The 18,172-nt window shown below is 42.1% G+C and overlaps 1 protein-coding gene across 1 annotated transcript in view; it reads right to left on the bottom strand.

Annotated features, from left to right (window-relative positions):
* Positions 1-372: 372 nt before the first annotated feature.
* Positions 373-18,172, bottom strand: part of LOC148128192 (uncharacterized) — a 34,231-nt gene continuing 16,431 nt past the window's right edge. Inside the window, exons 4-5 of the mRNA XM_087921713.1 lie at positions 1,179-1,368; positions 373-581 (exon numbers count right to left, since the gene is read on the bottom strand). The gene's annotated coding sequence lies outside the window, so the exon portion shown is untranslated. The remainder of the gene's footprint in view (positions 582-1,178; positions 1,369-18,172) is intronic.

Below are 18,172 nucleotides of genomic sequence, written 5' to 3'. Positions count from 1 at the left end.
AGCAATTTCAATCCAAGGCAATAGAGCTCTTTATAGACCTGACAACATGACATCATCCCTTCCTCCAAACATTTGTGGGCATGCTCCAGTTGTTGACATTTCTTTCAAGCTCAGAATGGATCCTGGCTGCGGAATAAAGGATAGCACCAGTAGCATTAAATCACTCAGGGTCTTACCTGACCAAAGTGAATCAGTCATGATGGCATACTCACGTGACCTGTCTCCAATCATGGTGGAGCTCTTACGCCAGTTACACTGCAAATCACCCATCTTTAATTTCAATTCTTTAATTGCTGTTATTTAGAATAGTGGGAGTCTCATACCAACATATCAGGAAAGCATCAGTTGGAATACAAATCAGAAGAATGGGGCTACAATTGGTTGTATTTTCAGAGTAATGGGCCTTTTTTGTATTCTGACTTTTTAATGTGTGACTCAGACTTCTGTTATTCAATTCTACTTCTTCTTTGCACAGGCTCTACTAGATGGAAGTATTTTTTTTTAATGTCACAACAAGGCCTCAGATACTAAAACATTGTTTCTTGCTCCAAGAATGATCTCTGGCATTTTCATCTTAAAACCTGCAAGACAGGGATGATCAGCTGGTAGGCACATTAGATGAATTAATTCTGGATTACATGGAAAAGCCATTTGGTTTAAAGTAAAGCAGTTTGAAAAAGCCCTCAGTTTAGAGTAAGAGCAAATTGGGTCCAAAATGTCACAATTCCTAAAATTGGGAACACGCAAAACTGCTTGTTAGAAATAAAAGAAACATGAAGTCCTAACATGTGGAAAGACCAAGAGCTGTGTGTGTGAGTGTGATATGTGTGTGTGTGTATATATGTGGCAAGGGAGCAAAGAAATAGAAGCAAACCTTATAGAACTACAAGAGATTCTGAAATCCTGTAGTATAGTATAATATTTAAAAAAAATAGATAGAAGTGCCAATATGGCCCATATTACTATTTAGTCAGAAAAGTAAAATGTCCCATTTGTTCAGAAGCATTTTTCTTTCTCTTGCTTCTCTTATTTTTGTTAGCACATTTCTCAAAGGTTTGGACTGCTCTATTTTGTCTGTTGATTAATCATCAGCTATGGGGGTGGTGTGGTGGGGGTGGGGAGAACCTAAAGGGGAGAGAGAGGAGTTGAGCAAACAAAATAAATCCATTGTTCCTCACCCAGAGTGTCCCTCTTTGTATGTGTTGCCTTTGAGCTCCCTTTCTGTGTTGTCATGCTGTAGCGAGGGAGTGTTGGGTTGTATAACATGCCTGCTCTCCAACAGCTCCTTTTCAGATTAGTAACCAAGATCCTTTCATCTGGGGATAATAGGCAGACTCTCAATGCAAGAATGTGATGCAAGACACCAGCCTTCAGAAAATATAAGAGTTGAGATACAAATTGAACTGAGGCTAAATGGAGCCAAAAGAGATCAATTAAAACTAACCTAGAATATCATCAAGCAACCACAACAACTGGCATTTCCATTCCCAGGATCCTTGTTTCAAGGATTCCTGAGTTGCATCTCTTGAATTGACGTTGACACTCCATACAAATATAGCCCACAACCTAGCAGCTAGTGAATAGATTGTGCTGTCTAGCCAACCCCATGGATACCAAAGGGAAGATTATCTAATGGAAGCCACTGGGACAGGGCTTAATGTGGGCCAGACTGCTGGAAAGGTAAATAAAAAAGGGCTTGTTTCATACAGCAGCTTAAAATATTTCAAGGTCATCCCATTAATTGACTTTTTCCCTGCTGAGCAGACTTGGTCAGGAATTAGGAGAAATTCAGGAGGAGCCATTGTTTTACTTAGTTGATTCCAAACATAGAAGCTCATGTTTATATAACTACAAGATGCTTTGTAAAGTTCCAAAAATAGGCTCAACTTTTAACACCAGGGAATGCATTGAGACTATTCCCTAGAATAGGGGTGTAGTCAGAACTGTTTTTCCAGTGCTTGTAGATATGGCAGGAAAGCAGAGGAGACATTTAGGTATACAGATACAATGTGTCAGATGCTATTTGAGGGGTGGGGAAAGCTCCATACATTTGAAACAGCACCCGAACATGCAAACCAACAAGATGAAAATGCAAGTCTTCCAACATTACATAGATCTGGGATTCCAGTTTTCTGAATTAAAGCTATGCAATGATCTGGATCTGAAAGGAAAATAATTTAATATGTGGGTATGCGCGTTGCATCTGTTGGCAACCCCTTAAAAAAGATACACCTTGTCCCAAACTCAAATGTTGGTGCTTCAAAATTGCACCATAATCTCAGGACCAATGCAGGAATTTTAAGGAAATGCAGGAAAAATTAAGGAATTGAAATTCAGAAACTACATTTGTACTCAAACATGCTTGGAAGTACCTTTTCCCCTTCAAATCTGGATCACTACATTGGCATTACCACTACACGATTCCAGGGAGCATCCTCACGGTATGACGGAATGATCAGCTATTCCTAAAAGAGATGTCCTACAGAGATACTACATCTGCCAGCTGGATAGAAATTCTGGGAGCAGTACTTATAGCACATCTGGAGCACCTGAAGGCAGAACATGAAACAATGAATGGAAACTAATCAAGGAGAGAAGCAACCTAAGACTAAGGAGAAATTTCCTGACAGAACAATTAATCAATGGAACAACTTGCCTCCAGAAGTTGTGAATGCTCCAACACTGGAAGTTTTTAAGAAGAGATTGGATAACCATTTGTCTGAATGGTTTCCTGCATGAGCAGAGGGTTTGTTTGTTTGTTTGTTTGTTTGTTTGATTTGTCAATCGCTTACAAGATAATAGGTATAAGTATAAACATAGTTATGAATACATGGAATGGATACATATAAGAAAAATAAAAAGAAACAATAGGACAGGGATGGCAGGGACGTTGGTGCGCTTATGCATGCCCCCCACAGACCTCTTAGGAAGGGGGTGAGGTCAATAGTAGACAGTCTAAGGTTGAAGTTTTTGGGGTTTGGGGAAGAAACCACAGAGTCAGGTAGAGTATTGCAGACATTGACCACTCTGTTGCTGAAGTCGTATTTCCTGCAATCAAGATTGGTGCAGGTAACCTTGAGTTTGTATCTATTGTTTGCTCTTGTATTGTTATGGTTGAAGTTGAAGTATTCATTGGCAGGAAGAACATTGCAATGTATGATTTTATATACTGTACTATGCTTAGATTGGACCGAAGACAGCATAGTTCTAGGTTTTCTAGGTCTAGAATTTCAAGTCTGGTGGCATAAGGTATTCTGCAACGAGTAGAGGAGTGGAGAGCTCTTCTTGTGAAATATTTCTGGACTTTCTCAACTGTGCTAATATCAGATACGTAATGTGGGTCCCAGACTGATAAGCTGTATTCAAGTATTGGTCTGGCAAATGTTTTGTATGTTAGTAGTGTGATATTACCAGAGAAAAAGCTACGAAGGATTAGATTAACAACTCTTAATGCCTTTTTGGCTATGTAGTTACAGTGGGCTCTAGCACTTAGATCATTAGAGATAAGTATTCCAAGGTCCTTGACAGAGTTTGGACCATCAACAAGGTCTTGACTATTCAGTTTGTATTTTATTTTCTGATTTTTTTTTGCCAATATGTAAGACAGAACATTTATTTCTTGAGATTTGAAGTTGCCATTTGTTTGACCATTCTGATACGTAGTCGAGGACTTTTTGAAGGGTAGCAGTATTGTCTGTGGTGTTGGACTAGAAGACTTCCAAGGTCCCTTCCAACTCTATTTTGTTATTCTGTATGAAGCTAGGTTAGGGAAGGCTGCCCTAAATAATTAGTCTTGACAGCTGGTCCATTGTTGAATAATTCTCTTGAGATATGTCTTTCTTCAACTTCCGAAGTTTGAGACATATGGTTTCAGATCAGCAATTTAGGGGCATAAACCCTCATGACACACAATATTTTTTATATTTGTTCATTAACTGATATAAAAGTTGGAAAGGGAATGCTGGCAAGAATAAAGACAGATAATGGATCTCAGAAATGGAAGCTGGGGAGCCAGTGTGGTACACTCGTTCAAATGTAGACTAGAACCAAGTCTGTGTTCATCCATTGAAGCTCACTGGGCGACATTGGACTAATTACTGTATTCTCTGTCAGCTCAACACATAACCTTGCTGTGAGGAAAAATTGGAAGAAAGCACAACACAGGCCACCTTGACCCAACTCAGGAAAGATAAGATATAAATCTAATAATTAAACATATAAAATAAATAAATCTCCTGAGTAATATTATACCTTTGGAGCCCTTGTGTGTGCTCTTCTTTCCAATCAAGTGGGTAGACCCGGTGTCTGCAACCTGCGGCTCTGGAGCCACATGCGGCTCTTTCGGCCCTCTGCTGTGGCTCCCTGTCGTCTGATCCCACCACTGGCGGCCAACCTCCCTTCCCCGTCACTCCTCGCCTGGCCTGAGGAGATAAGGGTGATGGTGGGGGATTGAGACTCACTCCATATTCCAGAGCACGAGGTGACTGAGTGGGAGTGAGTGATGTCGAGTTGGCCATGCCCACCCAGTCACACCAGTGTTATTGGCTCCCAATGTCTTCTTTTCTGTGGGAAATGGTCCAAATGGCTCTTTGAGTATTTAAGGTTGTAGACCCTTGGGGTAGACTAAATAGCTAGGGTTCACCAGCCATCAAATCGTGTCAAAAACATCTCTTCAACTACCAATACATTTGAATAAAGAGATTCTTTCCCTTAGTCAAAGAACATAAATGTTGTAAATGTGCATGTGTTCATGCTATCAGCCTCAACTATGCCCTTTTTTTTTCTTTTAGTGTATATTTCATTACATCCTCATTACATCCAATTTTCTAAACTTTGGCTTGTTGCTTGTGGAAGTCCTGAAATAAAACTAAAATCATGATTGGCTTTTGAAGTATTATTATTTCTTCTCCATTATCTAAATATCCATCTAGTAAATCCCAAAAGATGAAATACTGTATGTTGCAGATTTATCACTTTACCAAGGAACTAAGTTACGCATGTTGTAACATTACAGAACAAGACCCAAAGAAGTTGAATTGAAGGGCAGGTTTTCAGGGCCAGCTGAAGAACAGATTTCTGTGTTTCAGAGACTGCCTTGAAAATAGATGATTTATGCCCTCCAAGATAGTCCTAGTAACTGATGGGCAGTGAATCATTTTTCTCACTCCTGTCCTGCAGTCTCAGCAAGAATTCACTTCCTACTCTTAAAGACATCGTTTTAATCTTTCATCACAGAAGTGAATAGAAGCTAGATCAGATCTTCCACAGATTTTCTGATAATTTGCAGTAGATCACAAAGGCTTTTCTCTTTCAACAAATTTAAATTTGTCCACAAAAGTGAAGAAAGCTTGATGGAAATAGGAGAAGGTTTGTATATAATACTGATTGGGCATGACTCAATGACATATCATAAACTATTATTTGAAGCCTTCCTCAGTTTCAAAAGAGGTCTGGTCATGCAGCTACTATGGAGAAAGGACAAGTTCAGTGCTCTGAGAAACATGCAAAACTAGTTGTGCAGTGCTTTGGGTCCTGGCCAATAGCTATAACATCCCAGCTTAAAGATTATAGCATTATTACTGAATGAGCATAAATTAAAAAATGCCATATTATTCAACTCTGGTAAAAAAAAAAACATCCATAAGCATTAAATCAGAACTTTAGAACATATGTATAGAGTATCAAACTACTGCATGTCTCACTTGAATTTTTTCTGAAGCTCTAAGAAGCCCAACAAAAAGGGACCTTCTGAATGTAGTTGCTTCTCTGAAGCCAGGTAGTCCAACAGGATCTCACTGGTTCAGGTACACCAATTCCTTGAAGCCTAAATTGTACAGGGAGAATATGGCACCAAGACCATCTGCCTCATGACATTGCTTTCCCAAACCCAGCAAATCACACTTCACCTTCTGTCCATTCTCAGTTGTAGTTAGCAGTCAATTAGTGATGTTGAAATATCCATTTCCTTCATAGATGATCACTCCTGGCCTTTTGCGTGTTCCAGAACATCCAGAAATCCTCCAGGACAAAGTGGTTGCATAACTGTGCTCTCACTAATAGTATTCTCTTCCTGCCCCCAATAATACCATGAGCTAAGGAGGTTTTAACTTAGAGGCAGAGCACGTGCTTTGCATGCCCCAGCTCATAGGCTTAATCCCTGGCTTCTCCAGTTAGAAATATATCCTCCTAAAAAGTTGTTGCTAGTCAGAGTATACCATGCTACAGATGTATCAGTACTTTGATTAAGATAAGGCACTTTCATCAATCTTTGAAACTAAGAAACGCCATTTGTAATTCATTTGAGGGCATAGTTTGCTACGCCACAAAGAGTTGTTGGCTACAAGATGGGTGACAAATAAATTTCCTAAATAAAGAAATAAAATGGAGTCTCCTCTTTTTCTCTACCAACCGTGGATGATTACTTTTATCATAGTTATTTTCCCATGGAACTGTCAACCTAGCATGAGGATCCATTTGACTCAGAGTTTGGGTTTTCTTTTTTAAACAGCCTTTCTCAATTTGCATTACTGTATTGGAATTCACTTAACAACAAACTGCCCTTAAAAACTCCTTGGAAATGGAAGTAATTCAGAAGTAATGGAACCATTCAGAAGTAATTCAAAGTATTGATCACCTATAAGGTTCTACAAGGTTCTACATAACTTTGACCATCCAGGCTATGCAAATACCAGTGGAAGGTCCTCTGTCTTTTGAGAGCTGAAACAGAAGTGAGCGTTTCACATCTGGACCCGGTGGCATGCCTTCCATTGGGTACAGCCTGCTCTTGTGATTATCTATCCCCCAATATATGGTTGGGCCTAAACTTGCAGGCCTTTGGGAAGGCAGTTAATAGTTGGGTCTTTCCTTGAGCATTCGGGTCAGGATGATTATAATTCATATTTAGGGGAACAGAACAAGTTTTAGCCTCTGAACCTCAATTATTTTTAGTTTTAGGCACTTGATTTTCTTTTTCTTTTTGCTCTTCTCTTGTTTTTGTTTACTTACTTGCTTTGTGGCTTTGGGCTTTCATACTTCTACATCTCTCTCTCTCTCTCTCTCTTTCTCTTGTCTGATGAAAAATTCCAAAATTCCAACTGGACTTTCCATTCTATTTCTTCCATTCCCACCATCCAGTCAGAGCTGAAGAGGCTTCTTAGATGAGTAGCAAAACATCTTCAAAGAAAAACCAGAAAGTCCAGTTGCTTCTTGAAAAAGCATCTTTGGGACAACCATGACCTGGATGACTGAGATTCTCCATAGACATTCTGGAGAACTTGAAACTTTGTTCATACCTTGGTTCTTTTTTCACTGGTCCTAAAAGAGATATTTTCCCCTTTTCCTTCTTCTCTTTGAGCACTACAGCCATCTTGTTCCTTATGCTATTTATTGATATCACCCAGAGCATTCCTTGAAATATCCTTAGGGTCTAATGCCAAGGGCTACAAATCTATCAGAGCAAGATTTTCAAGTTCACACATTGCATATGACAGGTGAGCTGCTCTAGTTAAAACATTAAATTGGCACATTCTATCATCAGTGATCCTCTTTTTCAGTAGCTGAATCCTGTTGGTTTCAACATTAGAGGCTTATCTACCTACCCTCAGATCGAATGCTAGCTGCTGCTGCTGGGGAGGACAAGGCACACAGGGTGACTTGGCTCTGCTGGGCAGTCTGTATTTGGTTAGCACACGGGGACTAGATAATTTGCCCATTGCCTTACTACAGATTCACTGAACTTTAATTTACCAAGGTCAAAGAGTAAAGTTTCCAAGCAGGCTTGAGATTCCACACATCTTTTTCTGCAAATAAAACCCTGGCTTCTGGGCCTCAGTTGGCATTTGGAAACTAAACAATGTGGCCATATAAAACATGCACAAGCTCCAAAACAAATCCTATCAGAATGACCCCTAAACCAGGGGTGGTATTCAGCAGGTTCTGACCAGTTCTGGAGAACCCATAGCGGAAATTTTGAGTAGTTTGGAGAACCGGCAAATACCACCTCTGACTGGAGATTTTACAGTATCCTTCCCCTGCCACGCCCACCAAGCCATGCCACAGAACTGGTAGTAAAAAAATTTGAATTCCACCACTGCCCTAAACTGATCAGATACATAAATACGGAAAGCAGCTAGGCGGAACTTCCTAGGCGGTGTAATTGTAAGGGCTTCAATGATGAACATTTTTTGAACTATTGCTTATGCGGGCTTGTAGGCTACATGTTGAATAGCAGGAGCCATGACTTATTTTTCCGTGATTAAATATGAATCACAGCAAACTAGAGGACTTTTTTTGTCCCAGGTCAGTCTAGCTGCAGGACATAATTCGTGGGAATTGTGAAAGGGGATTTCATGAGCAGTTCTGCTACTGGTCCAGTCCCAATAATTCAATATGTATACATCTGATATAGTGCATGTATATCTATCTCCTTGTAGGCATTTCTATGGATTTAGCCTTGTTATTTTTTAAAGCTTTGGAATAAAAACTGACAGCAACTTCCTAGAACTAAATGTTTGCCAAAAAGCATTCAAAAGGCCTCACTGTATACACAGCTTCACAGTTCTGTCCTTTGACATCTATTCTCATGGGGACCTCAAATGTCTCAGTACTTGGTTGTGGGAATGGACAGATGCTGAGGCCAACTGTTTGCCTTTCCCCCCAAAAGGAAATGAAGTCATTTGTTGGTAGAAAGACCACTTCAGAGGTCTGGATTTGCTGAAAGAAATATTGCTGCAGTTTCTGAAATGCCCATTTTATAAGTTTTGGAATGTCAGCGAAGATCTTTTAGAAATATCTACAGTAGATCCAAAAAGTGCCACAGGTGGAAATAGACCTTATGTAGAAGAGACAACAAATGGTGTTGAGGCAGATTCTGACACAGGCCTATATAGACAGTTGAATAGAGGCAGCGTGAGCACAAAACGGAACAAGCCAAGTACCCAATGTCTTTTTCGTGGAAGCCCCGAAAGGAGGAGAAAGAGCAGCAGTAGTAAATAACTTGGTATTTGCTACAGATTCCAAATTATTAAATCATTCCATGATGTGGGACAGATGTTGTGGCAAAGAAATTAAAAACAAACATCAGATTAGATAAGGCAATAGAGACCAACATATAATTCCCTATGGATCAGATCCATAGTTTCCAAATGACTGGACCAATGAACAATGAAAGATTGAGCAAGTCATATAAACAGAGCAAATCCCAAGGTCTGCAATCAGTTCAGTGGAGTGTCTACAGTGAACAGCAGTTCCCAACTGGGGAGGGCGGGTGGAGAAAAAGATCTTTACTCCAGTGTCCTCCAAGTGTTCCTCACAATATTCTATCCAGATCTGTTTGCATAACACAATATACTCTTTAAAAAAATGCTAGCCATGTTCGTACTGATTCTTAGGTTCCTAGAGCTATAAGAGAATAGTAAACTAATTCAGAGGAAAGCATTCCTTCTTGCACAGGATTAATCCTGCAGTGGGAGCAAAATTACAGCAGACAAGAGGCCAATAATTAGGGCTCTAATTAGGAAAATATTCTTTTTCCCCTCAAAATGAAGAACGATGACCTGAAGAAGAATAAATCATAATGGGAGCTAACGAGAATGAAATGAGCCTGTTATATGAATGGATAAGTAGGTCAAAGTAACTTAAGACAGGGGTCTCCAACCCCAGTCCATGAACCAGCACCAATCCATGGCATGCCACACAAACAAGCAAAGCCCCATGCAAAAGCATTCTTCTTCTGGTCCACGAAAAAAACCTTTCTCCCTGGAACCAGGCCCTGGTGCCCAAAAGGTTGGGGGGTCACTGGCTTAAGATATTGCACCGTTCTTTTGGCCACATTGGCTTGGAAATATGCTCCCAAAGTAGTGTTAAGCACTTACTGTAAATAAAAAATTCAGTGTGTCCTGCAACAACTTCTACCACCCTAGGCAGCAGCCCGATTAATATACTGGGAGTTATGAGAATTTTATTTCATCTTCTCAGGAGGATAATGGTTTCTGGAAGACTACCCTAACAGGACAGTCCTAGACAGTTTGAAGCTCTTCCTTCTCTTCTAGAACTGAGTCATAAATAGATAAGAATGATCTTTCAGAAGATAGCAATCCATTTTGACATTCTTGTCAATAAAGCTACATAATACATTCATGAAGTCACAAGGAGTTAAGATCAAAATGAAAAGAGACTCCACTATTAGTATGTTTTTTCTTCCTGATCTTCTGCAGTGGTTCGACCGTACTTAAGAGTACTGAGTCCGGTGGCGAGTACCACAAAACTCAAGAGACATCACACTTTAAAAAGGACATGGAAAAGCAATATGTGAAGTGCAAAGCAAATGGAGTCATACTGATGAAAGTAAAATTGTGCTGTTGTGACACACAACCCCACACCTTTTTTGCATGAATTGTGACGTTGCACATGAATGCCAAAGTATTGTTTTTGTCTCTCTGACTTCACCTCATGCCCTATTAGAAATGATTGCAAAAGATGACATATTTAGCTTCCAAAGGGAAGACTGATTGCTGATAGGAGTTTAAAAATATCTAAAAGGTTGTCCCAGGTACAAGAGAATGAGCCAGTTCTTTCTTGAAACTGGGAGTAGGTCAAGGAACAAAGGGTTGAAATCCAAAGCAAGGTGATGCAGGCTGATGAATTTGATGGTAAGCTGTTGAGCAGTGGAACCTTTTGCCCAGAACAGTAGTAGATTCTTTCTTGCTGGAGACTTTTTAGTGGAAGCTGGATGGGAATGCAATGATTCAGTGTGGGAAACTCAACATCGAATCATTAACATGTTGGACGAGAACTGTTAGACAATGAGGCTTTCAACTTTGCACCTGTTCTTCATAGGACCACCAGAGAAACGTATACAATGTTGAGACCTCCAAGCAGGTATCCACGTTGTATGTATCTAGAAGACCTTCAAGGTCTCTTCCAACTCTATTATTCTATGTAGCAATGACTTGGGTAGTGCATTGGGATCTGTTCAAGAGATTTCTTTTAATTTCACCTTCTATGGGATCTAGGGAAGTTCCGGTTGCTGTGGCAGGGAAATGAATCAAGGAAGAAGTGTCTTTGCCCTTATTCACAACATATTGAGGTTGGTAGCAGTGAAGAGAATCTACTTTTAATATAGAAGGGGGAGTGGAAATGCACAAAACATCACAAAAAAGCCAAGCAGAAGATGTTTGTTTATGTAGCAACTCACCCAAATATAACTGAATGACACGGATTGTGAACTTTATAAATTTGGTGGGTTACATTTGTGTATGATGCTGCCAAGAGTCAAAACCAACTAAACAAAAATCCAAGAGTCAGTCTCTCTCTCTCTCTCTCTCTCTCTTCCCCCCATGTATGTGTGTGTATGTTGTGGATCTTCTTTTAATTTCCAAAGACGAATACCGTTTTAAAGGTATTAAAATCACTCTTCTACTTGATTCAAACTCCACAGTTCTTTTTTCAGAGCTAACATTTTGTGAATCCCCTCTTGGAAGTTCCCACAGCATAAAAACAGGCCCAGGCTTTTCAGTTTTTCAAGGTTGCAGCCATACACTAACTAGCTATAATTGTTGAAAGTTCTCATCTGTGGGCTTTGTAGTTCTGAAATAAGTCAAACTTCCCTCTTCTTGTATGGCACTTGAAAACTTGGACTTGAAATTATTGTCACAATGTCCAAAGACAATTGTAGACTGTAGACTGCTCCTAGTGCTGCTCCTCAGAAAGATAAAAGAAATAGTGAAAGCTCCCCCTGGAAGACCCTTCAATGCTATGGAGCATGTCCCAGCATGCTTTTGACATTCCTTCACACTGCTATTTAATACACCTGCAACCAGAATACTGTCGGAGTTGTATTTGAATGATCAATTAATGACTGGGTGTCTTGGGGGGAAAAAATCCAGCAATTCATTATTTTATCTGCATCCTCATCATGTTTTGAATCTGTATTTGATCTGGACTACATGATTTGAAAATACTTTGGAGTGTGTTGTTAATAGTTAGTATTTGTAGGCAATGCACTTGCATTTCCCAAACAGGAAATCTTTTTGCATTTTTTTTCTGCTCAATCATTTCACCCTAATTAAAAATGGAAGTGTTTCAAAAATGCTTCTTAAGGTTAGAACGCTGGTTTAGAAAAAGGATGTGTCTAATCAAGATATCTTGGGAGTGGCCTTCTATGATTTCAGAATTATAAGGCTGGAATAATTATAATCCTCAATTACTGTAATGCTCAATTACTGTCATGCTCAGTTTAAATGCAATTTTAGGATGTACATTAATATGCCAGAAAAACATTTTTAATCTAATCTTTTTCTAATTGCAGGGACTTTTTTTAACATTGGGGAAGCATTTTGATATGGGATTTCATACTTTTATTTTGAAATAAGGATAAAAGCTTGGGCTTGTTCTGAACATGCAGATTAGTGATCAAGATCACAGCAGCAGAGAACTTGAAAAGATAATGTACACTTAGCTCAAGGTCCTGTGATGAGGCAACATTTGTAATATCTAAGTTAGCTTTTTCTGTGGTTCATCATCTCATTAATAGCTGTCTGCAACTTCCCTAAGTGGCTTATTCAGCTACATTTCCATTTCCAAGACAAAATAATTTCCCAGTTCTTGAATCGCCCTCATTCATTATGACGTATATATTTCAATATAACTTCTTTGGTTTGTCTTTCTTTGAAAATTGAACTTCCAATGAAATGCTGTACTCTATTTCCATTCTCAAGAATAAAATTATAAATTAAAAGGTTTTTCCTAAGTGCCAGTTCTATATATTTCTATTCATGGAACACAAAATTGTACCTAGTGGTCTGAAACAAGCTTACATTGCCAACACTTTTGTGTTCACATAACTAATCCAGAGATTTCTTAACATATTCATATTCACACAACCCAACCTGTCCTCCATGTTTGTATATACACAGTTCAGCTTATCTTTCCTACAATGGCACTGTCAGGATTGAATGGAGCTGGACAACATGCCATCTGGAAAAGCCGACATCACAATTCTCTCTGTGGGATTGGCCAGCCATAGTTCTCTTATTTTAAAATAAATAAAAGGAGTCTCCCTTCCTGGCACTTCAGAAAAAAAAAAGAACTTATCTCCCCTCCTTGCAGCCCCATTTTTCCCTCTTAATTCTGATCAGATAGATAATGATAGCAGCAATACCAGTTGCCTTCCTGGGCCCCTGTATTTGTCTAGATCCTAGTAAGGGGACTGAATATATTCTTGAAAACTTTGTAGGCCTTTGCTCTGCAATACTCCCATTTCCTGCACACGCACACACACACACACCACCACCACCACTGCTACCAATTTGCTGAGATTTGTTTGAAACTGTTATGGGAACTCCCATTGTCCTTTGAAAGACCATGGATTATCAGATCCATGAATCTGTGCCAACCAATCAAGCCCAAAGTATCCCAAAACATTTCAGAGAGATAAAATCTGCTGTTCATTGTCCAGAACTATAGTGAAGCTGTTCTGCTTGCAGAAAGCTCCAGTTTTAAGCCAATGGCTCTCAGGCCTTGCAAAACCGTTACCATTCAGAATCGGAAAGCTGGCACGACAGATGTTTTAGTAGCCAGACTGGTTATAGGACACTTCCATGAAATGCTCCAGCTTATCAAGAAGCAACAGTATTGTGCTTGGTAACCTCCCAAGTCTTCTCAAGATTACCTTGTGTTGCTGTTAACTTCGTCATAATTTTGAATACTGGCTTTTTCAGTTCTTCACATGTTCCTAATATCAGTGTTAAGTACTCAACATGAGAAAAGTTGGATGGAGTTTCAGAATTAATATGAGTGCTTGTTTACAAAAGCTAAATTAAAAACAATGGTAGGAATTGTACATTTTTAAAAAAAAATGTAATTGCCTCAACTTGTCCTGCAAAAGATTTATTTTCTAGATCAGATGTCTCCAAACTTGGCTGGCTGAGGAATTCTGGGAGTTGAAGTCCACAAGTCTTAAAGTTGTCATGTTTGAGGACCCCTATTCTACATAATCAAGAACAATAGTAGTTCAGCACAATTTTTAGACAGGCAAATAAATAGAAATGAAGAAGCAATTGGCCCTTTGTCAAACTAGTTGGAGGATTATGGAATTGAAGTCAAAAGAGTCAGGCTGATTTTCAGGTTTTTTTGTTCCTAATTTGAGCATGTGATATTCTCTGTTTGCTTTTTAATAAAACATGAGGCCACTGGTGTTAGCCCAGAGAGTGATAAATTCTTGTCATATTGGAGCAGCATTTGAAAATTATTTTTGAGAAATGGTAGGAGGGAACAAGAAACCTCTTTTCTAAGTTCATGATGGACTGGCATCGGGGCACTCAAATTCTAGTCTATCCTCATCCATGGAAGCCCACTGAATAATTATGAATCTGTTACTGTTTCTCAGCCCAGCCTACCTCACAGAGTTGTGATTGCACGGAAAAAAAATTGGAGGACAAAAATTGTCTCCTTCAGCTCCTGAACAAAAGATCTAACCATTGAAGTAAACAAGCACATTAAAAAGTACATTTTCCTTTTACCCGATGTGGTGAAAAAATGGGTGCTCTATATCTGTTAAGTTTGAGCAATGAGAGGCTGAACCAGAGCATGAGTGCAACAATACTTTATTATACAATAAAGGGCTGACCGTGCTTGCCACGCCTGGAACTGGCTCGCAGCAATCAGCAACTGGTTGGACCCCACAGCCTGCTTTTATAGCTGGCTGCTGGGGAGAACCAACCAATGAGGAAAGGGGGAAGAATGCCCACACAAGTGAGTGGACCTGAGTGAGAACTCCTAGAGTTCTCAGGACATAACACCCTTCCCCCAGATGCGAACATGCATAGTCTTTGAGGTAGGCAGGGGTTTATGTTGGCGCCCGGGCAGGCGTAGCTCTGGAACATCGTCTGTCCGTCCGGGGTCTGCCTGGGAAGGCAGAGTCGGCAAAGTGTCCCCAGTGTGCCCCTCGGTTCGGGCCTGCCCGGGCTCGTAGGGTTGATCACTGGGGTGTGCTCCTGTAGACTGGATCGGGCTGGTCAACTGTCTGGGCGCCGCTGTCTGTGTTCGGGCTTTGGAACCGGCTGTAGGTGTGAACTGATCGCCGGGCGTGATGTGGATGTGAGGCTGAGGATGAAGCCTCCCTCGTCTAGTGCCTCTGGGTCTCTGCTGGCGATGGTGCTGAGGCGTCTACGCAGTTGGTCTATGTGCCTTCTCCAGACGCGGCCATCCTCCAGTCTGACCCGATACGATCGCGGCCCGGTGATAGCTACGATCTCGCCCGGGATCCACAGGGGGTCTCCAGCGAAGTTCCTCGCGAAAACTGGCTCCTGTAAGATAAAATGTCTAACCCCGATGTGGAAGCGAGGGAGAGTCAGGGCAGTACTGTGGGTGTAGTCTGTCCAATACAGTCCTCAGACGCCTGCCCATCAGGAGCTCAGCTGGGGACTTATTGGTCACTGAACAAGGAGTTGAGTGCTGGCTCATCAGGAACCGCGAGAGCTTGTAGTGCCAGTCATCCTTGTTGAATCTTGCCAGGGCTTCTTTAGTGGTCCTGACGGCCCTTTCAGCCAATCCGTTACTGGCAGGGTGAAATGGGGCTGTGAAAATGTGGCGGATACCCAGGTTGGCAGCGAAACGGCTGAACTCAGTCGATGCGAACTGTGGGCCGTTATCGGAGACAATGGAGTCGGGTAACCCGTGCGTAACGAACAGGCGTGTTAACACGTTGGTGATTGCTAGTGTGGTGGTCGTGGATAGCTGTGCTACGTCAATCCATTTGGAATAGGCGTCCACGACCACTAGGAACATCTTCCCATGCAGAGGGCCGGCCAGGTCGATGTGAATTCTGGACCAAGGAGCGCTGGCGCTTTCCCATCTAGTAGGGGTGGCAATGGGGGGAGCAGGACGGGATTCCTGGCAAATGCTGCAGGAACTTACCCAATTGACAATGTCCTCGTCTAGACCCGGCCACCACACGTAGCTGCGTGCTAACGCCTTCATTCTCACGATGCCAGGATGTCCCTCGTGCAATGCTTCCAAACTCGGGTATGCAGTGAGGCCGGGATGACCACTCGAGTGCCCCATAGTAGACAGCCCTGCAGACTTGACAATTCCTGCATGCGAGTCTTAAAAGGTGTGAATTTGTTATCAACATTGCCACCCGGCCACCCCGTCCTCACCCAGTCGAGCACCTGGGCGAGTGTTTGGTCTGCCTTGGTTTTAGCAGCAATGTCCAGGGCAGTGATGGGTAGGTCCAACTGGGTGATCTCGAAAATAGCGTGGACAGGAGCAGGGTCTTCAGCCGGGGCAGGCAAGGGGCAGCGACTGAGTGCGTCAGCGTGGGACAGTGTTTTACCCGGGCGGTGTATAAGTCTGTAGGAGTAAGCTGCTAGGAAGAGAGTCCACCTTGTCATCCTAGGGAGAGGACTTGAGGGGTCTGCTTGTCCCGGCTAGTAGGCCCAGGAGGGGTTTGTGGTCCGTGACCAGCTCGAAAAAATGGCCAAAAAGGAATTCGTGAAATTTTTTCACGGCTGCAACAGCTGCTAGGGCTTCCTTATCGATCTGGCTGTAATTGCGCTCCGTAGCAGAGAGCGTCCTTGAGAAAAAGGCGATGGGGGCCTCGGCGCCATTGGGAAGCCTGTGACTTAGTACCGCCCCAATTCCAAAAGGGGAGGCGTCTGCTGCCAGTACTAAAGGGAGGTTAGGGTCGAATTGAATAAGTACTGCCTCTGACGTGAGTAGTGATTTGACGGCGTGAAAGGCATGGTCTTCTTTGTGCCCCCAGTGCCAGGGTGACTTTTTATCCAGTAATCTGTGTAGGGGTTCAGCTACTGATGCTTTATGGGGCAAAAAGGATGTGTAAAAGTTAATAGCCCCAAGAAACGCCTGTAGTTCAGTTTTGGAGGTTGGAGTGGGTGCCTCGTGGATTGCCTTAACCTTGGACTCCAGGGGGTGAATGCCAGAGGCGTCAATTTTATAACCCAGAAAGTCCACCTGTCTAGTGGCAATGGCACATTTTTCTTTTTTCAACTTGAGGCCATGCTGTCTGAACCTCTCTAACACAGCTCAAACTCTTTGGAAGAGTTGGGGTCTGTCCCTGGCCGAGACTAAGATGTCGTCGAAGTAGGGTACTACACCAGGGAGGCCCTGCAAAATCCGCTCCATGAGGGATTGAAAAATACCAGGGGCAACACTTACGCCAAATTGGAGACGCTTGCATCGGAAGGCACCCCTGTGAGTGACAATTGTCTGGAGTTCCGCTGTTTGGTTATCTACAGGGAACTGCTGATATGCTTGAGACATGTCCAATTTAGCAAAAATGCTGCCTGGTTTGAATGTGTGTAATAAGTGCTGGATGACGGGCACAGGATAAGCGCTAACTTGTAGAAATTTATTGATTGTCGTCTTGTAGTCCGAGCAAATTCTCAGGCTACCGTCTTTTTTGAGGGGTGTGACAATGGGCGTCTCCCACTTGGCGAAATCTGTTGGCTCAATGACCCCTTGTTTTAATAGTTTATCCAATTCCGCATCTAGTTTTGGCCGGATAGCAAATGGGACCCTACGCGGTTTTAGCCTGATTGGGACTGCTTGGGGGTCAACTGAGAATGAGATGGGGGTACCGTTATAACACCCCAGCTCTTCGCTGAATACATCTGAGTAATCAGCGAATAAGGAGTCAGTGTCTGAGGTTGAGACAGCATGGACTCCTGTTAGCCCTAGGCCAAGATGGGGAAACCAATCGAGCCCCAATAAGGTGGGTAGATTGCCGTTAACTACCACTAGAGGTAGGTGACCTTTAAAAGCTTTAAAACTGACAAGAAACTTGCCTCTGCCGATTACAGGAATGGTCTTCCCCTGGTAGTCCTTCAGGCCAAACTGGCATCTCTGGAGCCGGCTAGTGGATAGGCTTGGTTGGAGCCTCTTAAGGGTGTTCCACGAGATAATTGAGAGCGCTGACCCTGTGTCAACCTCCATGCGGCACGGTTTACCTTCCAGGGAAACTGAGAGAGAAATTTTACTAACAGTGTGGCAAGTGTGCTTGGCAAGGTGGTGCGTGCGACAGTTCAGTACTTGCCTCTGTGGTCCCGAGTGCGAGGGAGGGTGCCTTTGTGCTGCGCTTTGGGGGCTTGGCAGACTCTCGCGATGTGTCCCTTTTATGGCAGTTATTGCAGGTGGCTCCTTTAAACTTGCAGGT

Source organism: Pseudonaja textilis, chromosome 1, assembly GCF_049901715.1.
Source record: "Pseudonaja textilis isolate UNSWEBS1 chromosome 1, rPseTex1.2, whole genome shotgun sequence".
Lineage (NCBI taxonomy): Eukaryota > Metazoa > Chordata > Lepidosauria > Squamata > Elapidae > Pseudonaja > Pseudonaja textilis.
This window is presented reverse-complemented; position numbering and strand designations above follow the sequence as displayed.